Source organism: Battus philenor, unplaced genomic scaffold (genome assembly GCF_028537555.1).
Source record: "Battus philenor isolate CCGP_79_NKW_IND1 unplaced genomic scaffold, ilBatPhil1.0.hap1 SCAF_8, whole genome shotgun sequence".
Lineage (NCBI taxonomy): Eukaryota > Metazoa > Arthropoda > Insecta > Lepidoptera > Papilionidae > Battus > Battus philenor.
The window spans coordinates 7472140-7483027 of record NW_027181748.1 but is presented as its reverse complement, the minus strand read 5'-3'; positions in this window follow the sequence as shown (position 1 = coordinate 7483027).

The window sequence follows — 10888 nt, the reverse complement described above, 5'->3', positions numbered from 1 at the left end:
GTAACACCCTTTTTGGATTTGAATAACATTAAAACAAGGGACAGGTATTTTTCTTCTTCAGTGATTTGGACCTGAAAAGTAACGTGTTGCCTATGCCATTTATACTTTTAAAATCTTCTATATGCTTTAAAGATAATTATCGAAATTAGTTAAACCGTTCACGAGATTTGCGTTTAGATTTATATTCAGCATTTTTATTTATATATATTTTATTTGGTATTAACTTAGTAAAAATACGTTTATGTAGTATATTAATAATAACATGATAATAATATAATAATGAGCAGTGCATATGCATAGTATATAAGTTTTAACGTGGTTATTATTAATAACAGTAAGCGAAGTTGTCATCTGTTTCATTACGTTTTCAGCTAAAAGCCTAATACGTGCCTCCACCAATACGAATATAAGAACCACTTAAGCTTTGGCAGTATGCTCACGTGATCATTACTGCATACCGCAATATACGCGCCCCGGCTAACACACCGTACGAAACCTCACTTAATCTAATGGCATTTTGCGGGACACTATTCCGATATTAATGAATGCCCAAAATATTGTTGAATATGGGCGCTATTGTAGCAATGGATAGAAATACAAATACTCAAATTGGATATAGAAAATATTGTAATACATAATAATGTACATATTATTGTACTATTTCAACCCTCTCGATTGAATTTAACGAATAATACGTAGCTTATCAACTTACGGTATTCATTGTATGTTATGATGATTTACACAAGGTTCACGAGGTTGAAGAACTGTGATACATGGTCATTTCTTTACGTGATGTCCCAGGTATCGCGGGTTGAGTAGGAGTGCTTATGGCTATATTCGATTATTCCTGGACTGACGACCAGCCGTGTGCAGTGAGACTCTTTCTGCATGGTAGAGAAACCGTTGCTCGAAAGTCTGATCCCCGTATTAGCATCCGGCGTGCGGTACTTTTTTCGCCTTGATCATTTCTACGAAGATCCTACTATGTATGTCGGCATAAACGCGTTAACGATCCATTTTGCCTGCCTCTACGGCCACAATATTTTTGTATAAAACCATTCTTGCGCTTTCGAGTAAATCGAGCGCCGATAAGAACTCTGATGGTATCAGTGGTATAGTTGCTGCCATTGCGTTTGGGTCGAAATTGTAAATATGATACGTCAATCACTTTTGGTTCTTATTTTCCTCGCCATTAAGGAGTAACAGATATATGCTTGAGTGTTCCTCGCCATCAAAGAAGGACGTGGCAATGAAAACGGAGCGTTTTCAATATTGTTTAGTCTAAAGACTATTGTTTAGTCTAAAGTGTTTTGAAATTTAAATAGATTTTATATCGAATTGTTAAAAATAATTATCGAGGATTGAAAACAACGTTTTATTAACGAAGAGAACATAGGACATTGTCTAAAATTAAAATATGAATCGCCTAGATGATACGAAAACGTCGTAAATGTTGCGCTCTCGTAAACGGGAACAATTTCCTGCTTCAACGGCCACTATCGAAAAAGGCAAAGATGTTATCAAAATACACTGCGAAAATATTTACCTTTTATTTAAAATATATATTTTCGGAATCATTATACTCTCTATGAATGTTTGCAAAAGCTAAGAAATAATTTCTAAAGCTCTAATTCAAACTTGTACTTAGAACTCTAATTAAGCAATCTTTATATAATACCTTGATGAATCTTTTTTTATAAATATAGACGATTTATTAGTTTAATTATACAAATTTGTTACCTTTTCTCTGATTATTGGTAAGACAGCGTTCATAAATTTTTTTAAGAAATTGTATGCGACGAAATTTTTTATATCCATATGTAAATGTATATGAGTATAACTTTTTATTCTTTTTTAATTTGCCTAAACTTTTAAATGGCCTCTCCATATTTATAACATCTTTTTATCATCCTTTCTTTGATCTAGATATAAGTTCTCTAAACAATTAAAAATAGAAAAAAAATAATATGAAGTAAAATAAATTTTACCTTAATGAAAATTAAAGAAATATTTAAATATATAAACAGAAAGTACAACTAGCAAACAAGTGTTAAAAAATAATAAAATTTTAAGTTAGTCTGATTTTAAAGTCAAGCGTAGTATCCGGCATTTTACTTGTAGCGTCTAAAATATTCTTTTTGTATTCTATACAGTTATACAATAATTTTTAATAATCCATAACCATAATCCTGTTGTTACACAAATAAAAGTTATTACATTTCTCACAAGAACTATATATAGTATCGTTCATTCAATGCGCTATTGTTCGAAGATTAGTATAAAGATGGCAGACTAATTACGTAACCGAGAAAAGGGGTTGATATCGTTAAGAAAGTTTACAGAATCAATATTGTAAGGGGCCCTGCGGCAACCGACGAATTGAAGTTTTAATTGACTTGTTATAATTGTCTTGGTGAATGGCACTCAATTGTGATGTTCCATTCAATTACAATTAATAAATAAATTAAATGTTTCGTGATTAAAAATACTTGCTTTTTCTCTGATGATGTTAGTGCTGTTAGCCCTAAACCTTTTATAGCTTCGTCGGTACTGAGTACACGGAGCGGAAGGGTCCGTGAACTAGATTTAAAAACTAAAAACTAAAGCTGGTAGGGCGCCTTCCAGTTACACGGGGACGCACGCACGTTGCTTAAGCTTTTCGCGGTAGAGCTTTGACGGGGTGTGTTGCTGGAGTGTGCTTATGGCTTGGGACGGCAGCGTAGACCACAAGCGAGCCGAAGAGGGATTCGGATCCAACCACGGTTGGCCCACGCTATTCGCGGTTAGGGAGCGAGCGGCTGCTCACTAAAAACGGGTGTTGTGGCGTGGTGGGTGATGTTTTGTTTTTTTATGTAGAACGCGACGACCTGTGTAAAGTATTGCAATTGTAGTGGTTGCTGATGATGTTGAGTGGTTTGTGCTTGCAGTGTTGTGAGTGTATGCAGGGGGTGCGGTGTGGCGAGTGTTCTGTGGCAACCCTCTGATGGACGTGAGGAGAACGTCTTTAAGACGCCCCTTGATCTTTACTGAGGTGCGGGGGAAGTAGCGTGAGGTGCTAGCCATTAGGGGATTAGGATGTGGGAGGCCGACGCAAAGTAAGTTTTTGAGCAAGCCAGAAAGCACTCTTGGACCGTGGAGACCTTGGAGTTTGTGGTCGCTATGGAGTTCAACGTTGCTCTGGAACCAATCCACCCCCGTTGCTATCCGGGTGAAGCGGTTTTGGAGCGTCTGTAGAGCGTTGATGTTAATAACGCTCGCGTTAGAGAAAACTGTTCTTTGAAGAGAAGACTGAACTTTTGAAGTTTGCGAATGCGCAGTCTGTTCTCCTCGGTACGATACCTATCGTGGAGTTTCATGGTAGCGTTTATTTGTTTTATCAGGCGCCGATTATAGTCCGGGAGAGAGTCGACAAACTTGGCTTAATAATTGTCTTCCGGGTAGATTCTTCGATGGTTGAGTGAACGTGTTTAGCAAATGAGTTTATATTTTGTAGGGTTTCCTTAGGCGAGTTGAGGTTGTCGGGAATACTAGAGAGATGCTGAGAATTCATGTCCTTGAGTCTAGACTCGAAGGCATACCAGTTAACGCTAGTTTTTGCTGTAAGAACCTCTATAGCGTTCTGGCCCAGTTGCATTAGGACGGGACGGTGGTCAGAGTCGAGTTCGTGAAGCGACTCGATGGTATTTTAGATTTTAAATAATATAAAATTGGTCAATCATTGCAGATTTCATTATCTTACTGCCTTTATGAGAATAACTTTGTCAATATTCAAATTAATAAGACCAAAGAATGGTTACTGAGAGAGAAGCCTTAATTGGTCTTTATTTTTTAAATGACAACTACACAGCATGACTTATAACATTATTTCACTTTTATACGAGTATTTAATGACTGTTCCGTTTCCAACCCAACTCTCCAACAAAGAGAACGAGGTTGTTCACATATTGGAAGACTAAACATCTAACACAATAAAACACTGTTATAAATAGGTTCTAATATCATAGAAATAGCACAGAAATTTGTTTAATTATCTTTTAAGACTGGAAGATAATAATAAGTAACACACAACTACCTAACAGCAGAAATATACACGAAGGTGATGCCAAGTTTTTTGAAAAGAGCTTTTCCAATATAAAAAATTAATGTTTAACTTAAAATGTACATCGATGTGTTGTGAAAATGTAAAAGTTATTTTAAATATCTCCAATAAGCAAAAGTCATGATTTATTGAACTCGTGCACCGCTGGCACGACCCCTTACAGACAGCCAACATAAATCACGAAGAAGAAAGATGACGCACATGTACATATGTGCATACGGGTGTAGGGTTTAAATATTTTTGGAACATATTTAAAAAGAGCTAAACCCAAAAGGCACCTAAAAATTAATATCAAATTAGGCTTTGTGTGAGACTCCTGTGCTTAAAGTGTTCAACACTCAATTTAATTCAAGAAATAAGAATAAAATATAAGATCAGTAACGGATGTTGAAACAAAGTTAAATTTAGCTTCTTTTACAGTATTATAATACCTTATGGTTTAGTACTGTGGGGTAATATGTATATGTGCGGAAAAGAGTTTTTCGAGCTATGTATAATTATAATCGAAAAGTGTCTATAAAAGTGTAAAACATAGAAATTAAAATATTGAGTGTTATAGTAATATACACAAAGAAAAAAGAAGTAGCTAAATAAGATTATGTACACCTACGACTTGTCTTCATCGAGTATGTAAATCTTACTTTAGACGACAATATGTACATTTTTACTGCAGCATCCCAGATGATATTTTAAAAGCTAACTTTAAAAAAGTTGAACTAAGATCTTTTTGCTAAGTGCTACTAAACTGTAAAGGCTTTATAGACGATGACACATCTTATGAATGAAGTTTTCACCTCCAGGTTATTTTAATGTTTCTTAAATATGTTAATTAATATTCCTTTAAAAATATGTAGTCTCGTCTGAATTTTCATCGCCTGTTTTTCTTTAGTCTGAGACATTAATTAATCGTACAGGGGTTTTTGTGGTATCTTGATATTAATAATAGATGTTGAATAATTTTTGATTTTATAATATTATTCTTAGTGTGTTCAAAACATTAATGTTTAACTGCTTAAGATAAGGTAAAGCCAAGAGATTACCTTAAAATAATGCTGATAATAATAAAAAAAATATATATTACCTAAAATACCGGGTTCTTTTTCACGATCAAGGGAAATAATACACACAAGTTCTAGTCAGCGTAATCTTGGGAAAATAATAAAAAAGAGGTTTTACGTTCAATTATATTTATTACTTTATAGCAACAACTATCACAACTACGTGTGATCGGAAAAGGGCAAGGCTTACAGGATGGGTGAAAGAGTCGAAGCTGTTGGTACCTACGATGTGACGCGAGATGTTAGTTCGCATTGAGCCTTTCTTGGAAGCATGTTAGCTGGTTGCGTAAGGTAGGGAATTATGACTCTTACGTTTCCGTTTTCTCTACTCTAAAAGCGGAAATATAAGCGCTCAGGATTTCCGCAAAGAAAAGGCGCCGGTGATTTATATTTTAATAGTTATTTTAAAAAATAGTGTCAGTTATTTATTTGTAACCATGGAAACTATTAAAAGACAAAGTTACATTCTAAATATTGAATTTAGTTACCTTTACTTTATAAATTGTTGTTTCTGTTTAGAAATTGAAAGTAAGCCTAATGATGCTACATTTTCACAATAACGCTCTAACCCGAAGTCAGTTAATGGTCCAGTGGGTACTAACTGAAGTGCTATCGTTAGTTTCCACATGGATTCATAACTGTTAACGTCAGCACGAAGGCAGTATTCTGCTCTTTGATTTAATTTTACGTAAGCTGTTGCTACCCGTTTCCTATTCGCTAAATACAAAAAAAACAACCCTTTGTTATAAATGTTAAGGTTACTTGTACGATAATTACAGTGTAAATTTGTAAACGACAGTTGAAATTTGCTGCTCTCAAAATGAAAATTGTGATTGTTAAATATAATTAACCAAAGATTTCAAGTTTTCACTCTTTTGGTCAAAGTCCGTTATAAAAATAAAAGGATCGTTACATTTCAATAAAGTCTTTTGAAAGATAATGAACGTACGTGTCTACAGCTGTCTTACAGCGCAGTCAGAGAGATTATAACTTTCGCGCGACAAGTGGTGTTGACAATTCTTTTACACTAAATTATAAATGTCGGGCCGCACAAGTTCACAGTCGCTCACCGTCAGCTTCTATGCTCAAGATTTCTATACGAGACCTAGGGAAGAGATGTGTAAATGATTAAAATTATTCGGCATTGCTAAATGGATCTGCAGGTTGAAGTGGCAGTGATAGGCCAGGTGGCAGAACAGGAGGTGATTGAAGCCTAAAGATTCTGAAGCGAAGCACACGGACTGGCGCAAGGTCCCATGAGTTGAACAGGTGATTTTTTTAAGGTCGCCAGGAGACGCTGAGTGCAGGCCGTGTCCAACCAGATTAGAAATTTACGATAGAGGACTATGTCCAGCTGTTGACGTTCTATAGATGATGATGGTGATGAAGTCAATCTAAGAAGTTGATACTAACGATTGCTGTACCGGCAAAAGACAAGATATAACATAACTGACTCTTCCAGACATCGCTTTTATTTGGCATACTACTACTACATTCTTAACCATCATTAACACTTGCATATTACTATCATTTATTATGCCATTATCAAACAAATTTTTATAATTTAAAGTATAATTTATGTCAAAGGAGTTAAAGAAAACTCTTCGATTAAACTTTTTACAATGCTTGAATATGTATAAACATTTAACTTATTATTTTGTCAAAATATATTGTACTCCAATCACGCTCCCAATATTCTGATAACTCAACCCATACTACTCCGGTTATTATGACACAGTTAATGTACCAGATATTTTATGTAGATAAATATTGGCTGCGTGATCATGATATTATATTTGTTGATAAACAAAAATTAAAGTCCTCTGAATGCATTTTATTTATCATATTCGTAAATAACACAATTTTAAGATTAAAAATTGCTGTAGTGGTACTAATATTTTGTCGCAATACTAACTAAAAATATAAATACTCAATTCCCGCAATAGCGCTCGTGGGATAGTCTATTCAAGTACCTTTCATTATGACAAAGCTTTATCGCATTATAGTGTATACTATTTGCACACATTTTGTTATGCTTCTAATAAAAGCTTCATGCTTCTATAGAATATTTATAAAAGAAATAGAGCAGACACACTTGACCCCTATTATTTGCAACATAATGTTTTTGGTGTTAGGCGAGCACGTAACTTATTTAAAAATTGCCTTTTACTAGTACATAGTTAAGTATAATAAGTATAGAATAAAAAGACCATGTACTGGCAGTGCAAGTGCAGTGTTGGACCTGCACATGACCTCTTTAAATTTGTCTGAAGAAGCTGGATGCTGGCCGTTCCCAACTCGTCTTGGACTGTCAGTAGACGTCTTACGTCTGAAATGATGAATTAAGAATTAATTAAAGTCGCAGAAATTAATAATTATTTCTATGGTAAAATTTTTCTTTTACAATTAAATGAATAAATGTAAAGCGGTAGAACGAATTTGAACGACATTATTTAATAAACAAACCCTTTTGTACTGAATGAACATTAAAAAATAGCGATGTATACAAGGTAACGACTAGAAATAAGAATAAGCTTGTTAAATGTTTCTCTAGGTTTCATAAAATTAGTATATATTTTGTGGGCAATAGTGTACAGCATCATAATAAATTATTATGTAGTGTCATTGAATTACGGTGTAATAAATTTAAAAAGTTTGTAAATCAAAATTAAAAAAATAAAGTATGTACAATTTTAAGGTGTTAATTATTCTACACTGTGTTGAGAACTTTGTAAAAGTGACCATAAAAGAAACCTGTCTCACTTTGTTGTGAGCTGTTCTCAGATCCAGTGCGTGTTTATAATCCTCGTAGCTTTAAGTCCAAGGATGCAATTATAGATACAACTGTTCTCTCTATTAAAAGCATTCTTCTTATGTCGTACACTAGTGGTCATTGCAAATGATTTTATTTGGGTTATAGTATGAATAAATAAAGAAATACTTTGATAATTATTATATTTTTCAACAGAGTGCACAATTTTAGAAATGTAGTGTTGTTAGAAGTGTAGTAGTGCAAACTAAAGTGTAAAAATTAAGTTTTTAAATTGAGTTATGAACCACTTTTAAATTGACTCAAGTACCACATATGTTGTATTCGAAAGTCTTTTCAAATATTGTATACTCCTGGGAGGCTGCAGCTATTGATAAGGCTTTTAAAGGGAACAACAGGGCACTCTATGCGGCAATACTGCAATCCCATTGAATATGAAAGGGGCGAAAGCTCTCGAAGAATCATATATGAACTAAAATTCTATTTGTTCCTATTTGTACATTTCACTTATGATCATTGGAAATGTGGTTAGAGTAAGCTATACCAAAATATAATACTTGTTTATATTGACATAAAATTCATATTGAACTTAACGATAAAAGCATTTAGCTGATATTTTAAGTGAAAGTTGTAGTACACGTTTTGTAATTGTGGTTAATTACTATAGTACTATTATACTACTTATAGTACGCATACTATACGAGTTAGTAGACGATGCATAGGTAAGCCTGGCTCTAGATGGACTGGAGGGTTATACTTTGCGGTGAGCGTTTATTGGCTAATATGATGATAATGATACGTGATTTCCAGGTTTTTTACTGTACAGTATAAATTTGTTGGCCTCTGGTAAATAAAGTTTAATTTTTTAAATCAGTTATTTTTCTAGCTATATCGTCTCTCAATGCCAATCAGTTTTCGCAAGTTAACGAACAGTGAAACTTATGGCAACTATGGTACTTTTTATATGTATCTATATGTTGGAATAAACGTATTGTAACATCGTGAAAATGTTGAAAATTGAGTGTTAAGCAGTAATTATTGAGGGTGGACGAATATACGCAGTTGCTTGTTGATGAGTAAGAATAATGACGCAAAGACGGCTAAAAATAAAGTTGTCGCGTTGACGTCAGTAAAGCTGACATCGTATACCCTTTAAAAATATTGAAGTTATTCCTCACAGACGTATAACGTATATCAATACACTAAGTTTATACAAATAATATAATAGATACGGAATCCCACGCAAAGTAAATATCTTTATTTATTTCATTAACATTTGGTTAATATCACAGAAAGGTTAGCTTATGTTTTGTATATTTATATTCATACGATTCGTTTTTAGAAGTATATAAAATAATTAAGCACGTTTGAAATAATTGGTACTGATTCGCATTATAAATAAATCAATTTTAAATAAAAAAGTTCGTACTTTTAAAAATGTTAAATCTATGTAAATGTTTCTTGCAAATAAAATACAGTTGTAGTTGCTATAAACAAACGAGAATGAATAGTTGCAGACAATTCATACTACAATGAACTTTAATTAAAAACTATTACGTCATTTCTATCCGGCGAGGCAAAAATTACGCTGCCGGGAAATATGCAGAACTCAAATAATACGAGGCAAATACTAATTACGGTTAGGTATTTAATGGGTTATTGGTAAGAGGTGCTCTCTGAAATGAAATAATCGTGTAATTGTATTATAACATATTTATATACGGAAATAGGGTTAATTCGTTCTTTGCAAATACACTATATAAAAACTATCGATATTAAACATAGTTGTTTTCTTTGTTATGTTCATGTATAAACTAAAACTATATATAAAACGAGTTAAGAAAAAGGACCCGCATACTAGGACGACCATCCACAAGGTGGGTAGGCGAAATTTTGGTGAGGTTGGCGGAAGTTGGCTATGGGGGAGGCTTGAGACTTGCAGTCGATGCCCTACGGCTGAAATGATAATGACGATGGATTAAAACTGAGTACTTGGGATCACACGTCATCCTTTCAATGCTAACATTCTTTATTACGAAGTATGTGGTCATTCATATAATCGTTTTAACACATTACTTTATAGCGAAAATAGATAACGCCTTGGAAATCTCATTGACTTGATTTTTTATGATATAAACAAAAAACAATTATTATTAATTTATTGTAATATGTCCAATACTCATAATAATCCTCTAGTTTTTGCCTAGACATTAATTATTATTTAATCATCTTAAGCTCTGGTATAAACCTTAGCGGTTCTATAGATATGATTTATATGAAACCTATAAACTTCTTTTTTTTAATTATGAAACAAACTGTTTTTTGTGTATATATTTCTCTACGTAATTTCACGTGAGTATGTAATGCCGCGCTGCTGGTTTTGAGTTAATTATACTGCATTAAATTCAAATATAAACTTTTAATGATCTGTATAAGTTTGCATGTGTTTCAGAGTAATTAGTGCCTGCATAGCATAAAGCTTTATATAATGAATATGATTAAATTATTAGGATCGTTGAAATGTTCAAATTATTTCACATTGCCGAGTTGATCAAAAGGAAAAATAATTCAATTTGTCTCGAGTATACAGGGTTTTTTAAAATGGTGAAGTAATGTCTATATTAAGATTTTTATTACTTTCGAGTAACTTGACATAAATATTTAATTTTACAATGACAATTCTATCTAAAGTATTATCAAATATATTTATCATTTAGTGTTTACATATACCATTATATTTTTAACTTCTATTATTGTATTTTTTTCAAATTTATTTACCGTAATGGAAACATCATCTCTGTTTTTTTAAAAAACATCGTATGATACTCATAGGAAAAGTATTACAAATTATCAAATTCATTATTGGTATTCACTATTTATGTATGTATGAGACTGGTATAACTTGCTAATAGTTAATGCTAACACTTTTACTTGTATATTAAAAATCCCGAATTTCGCGAC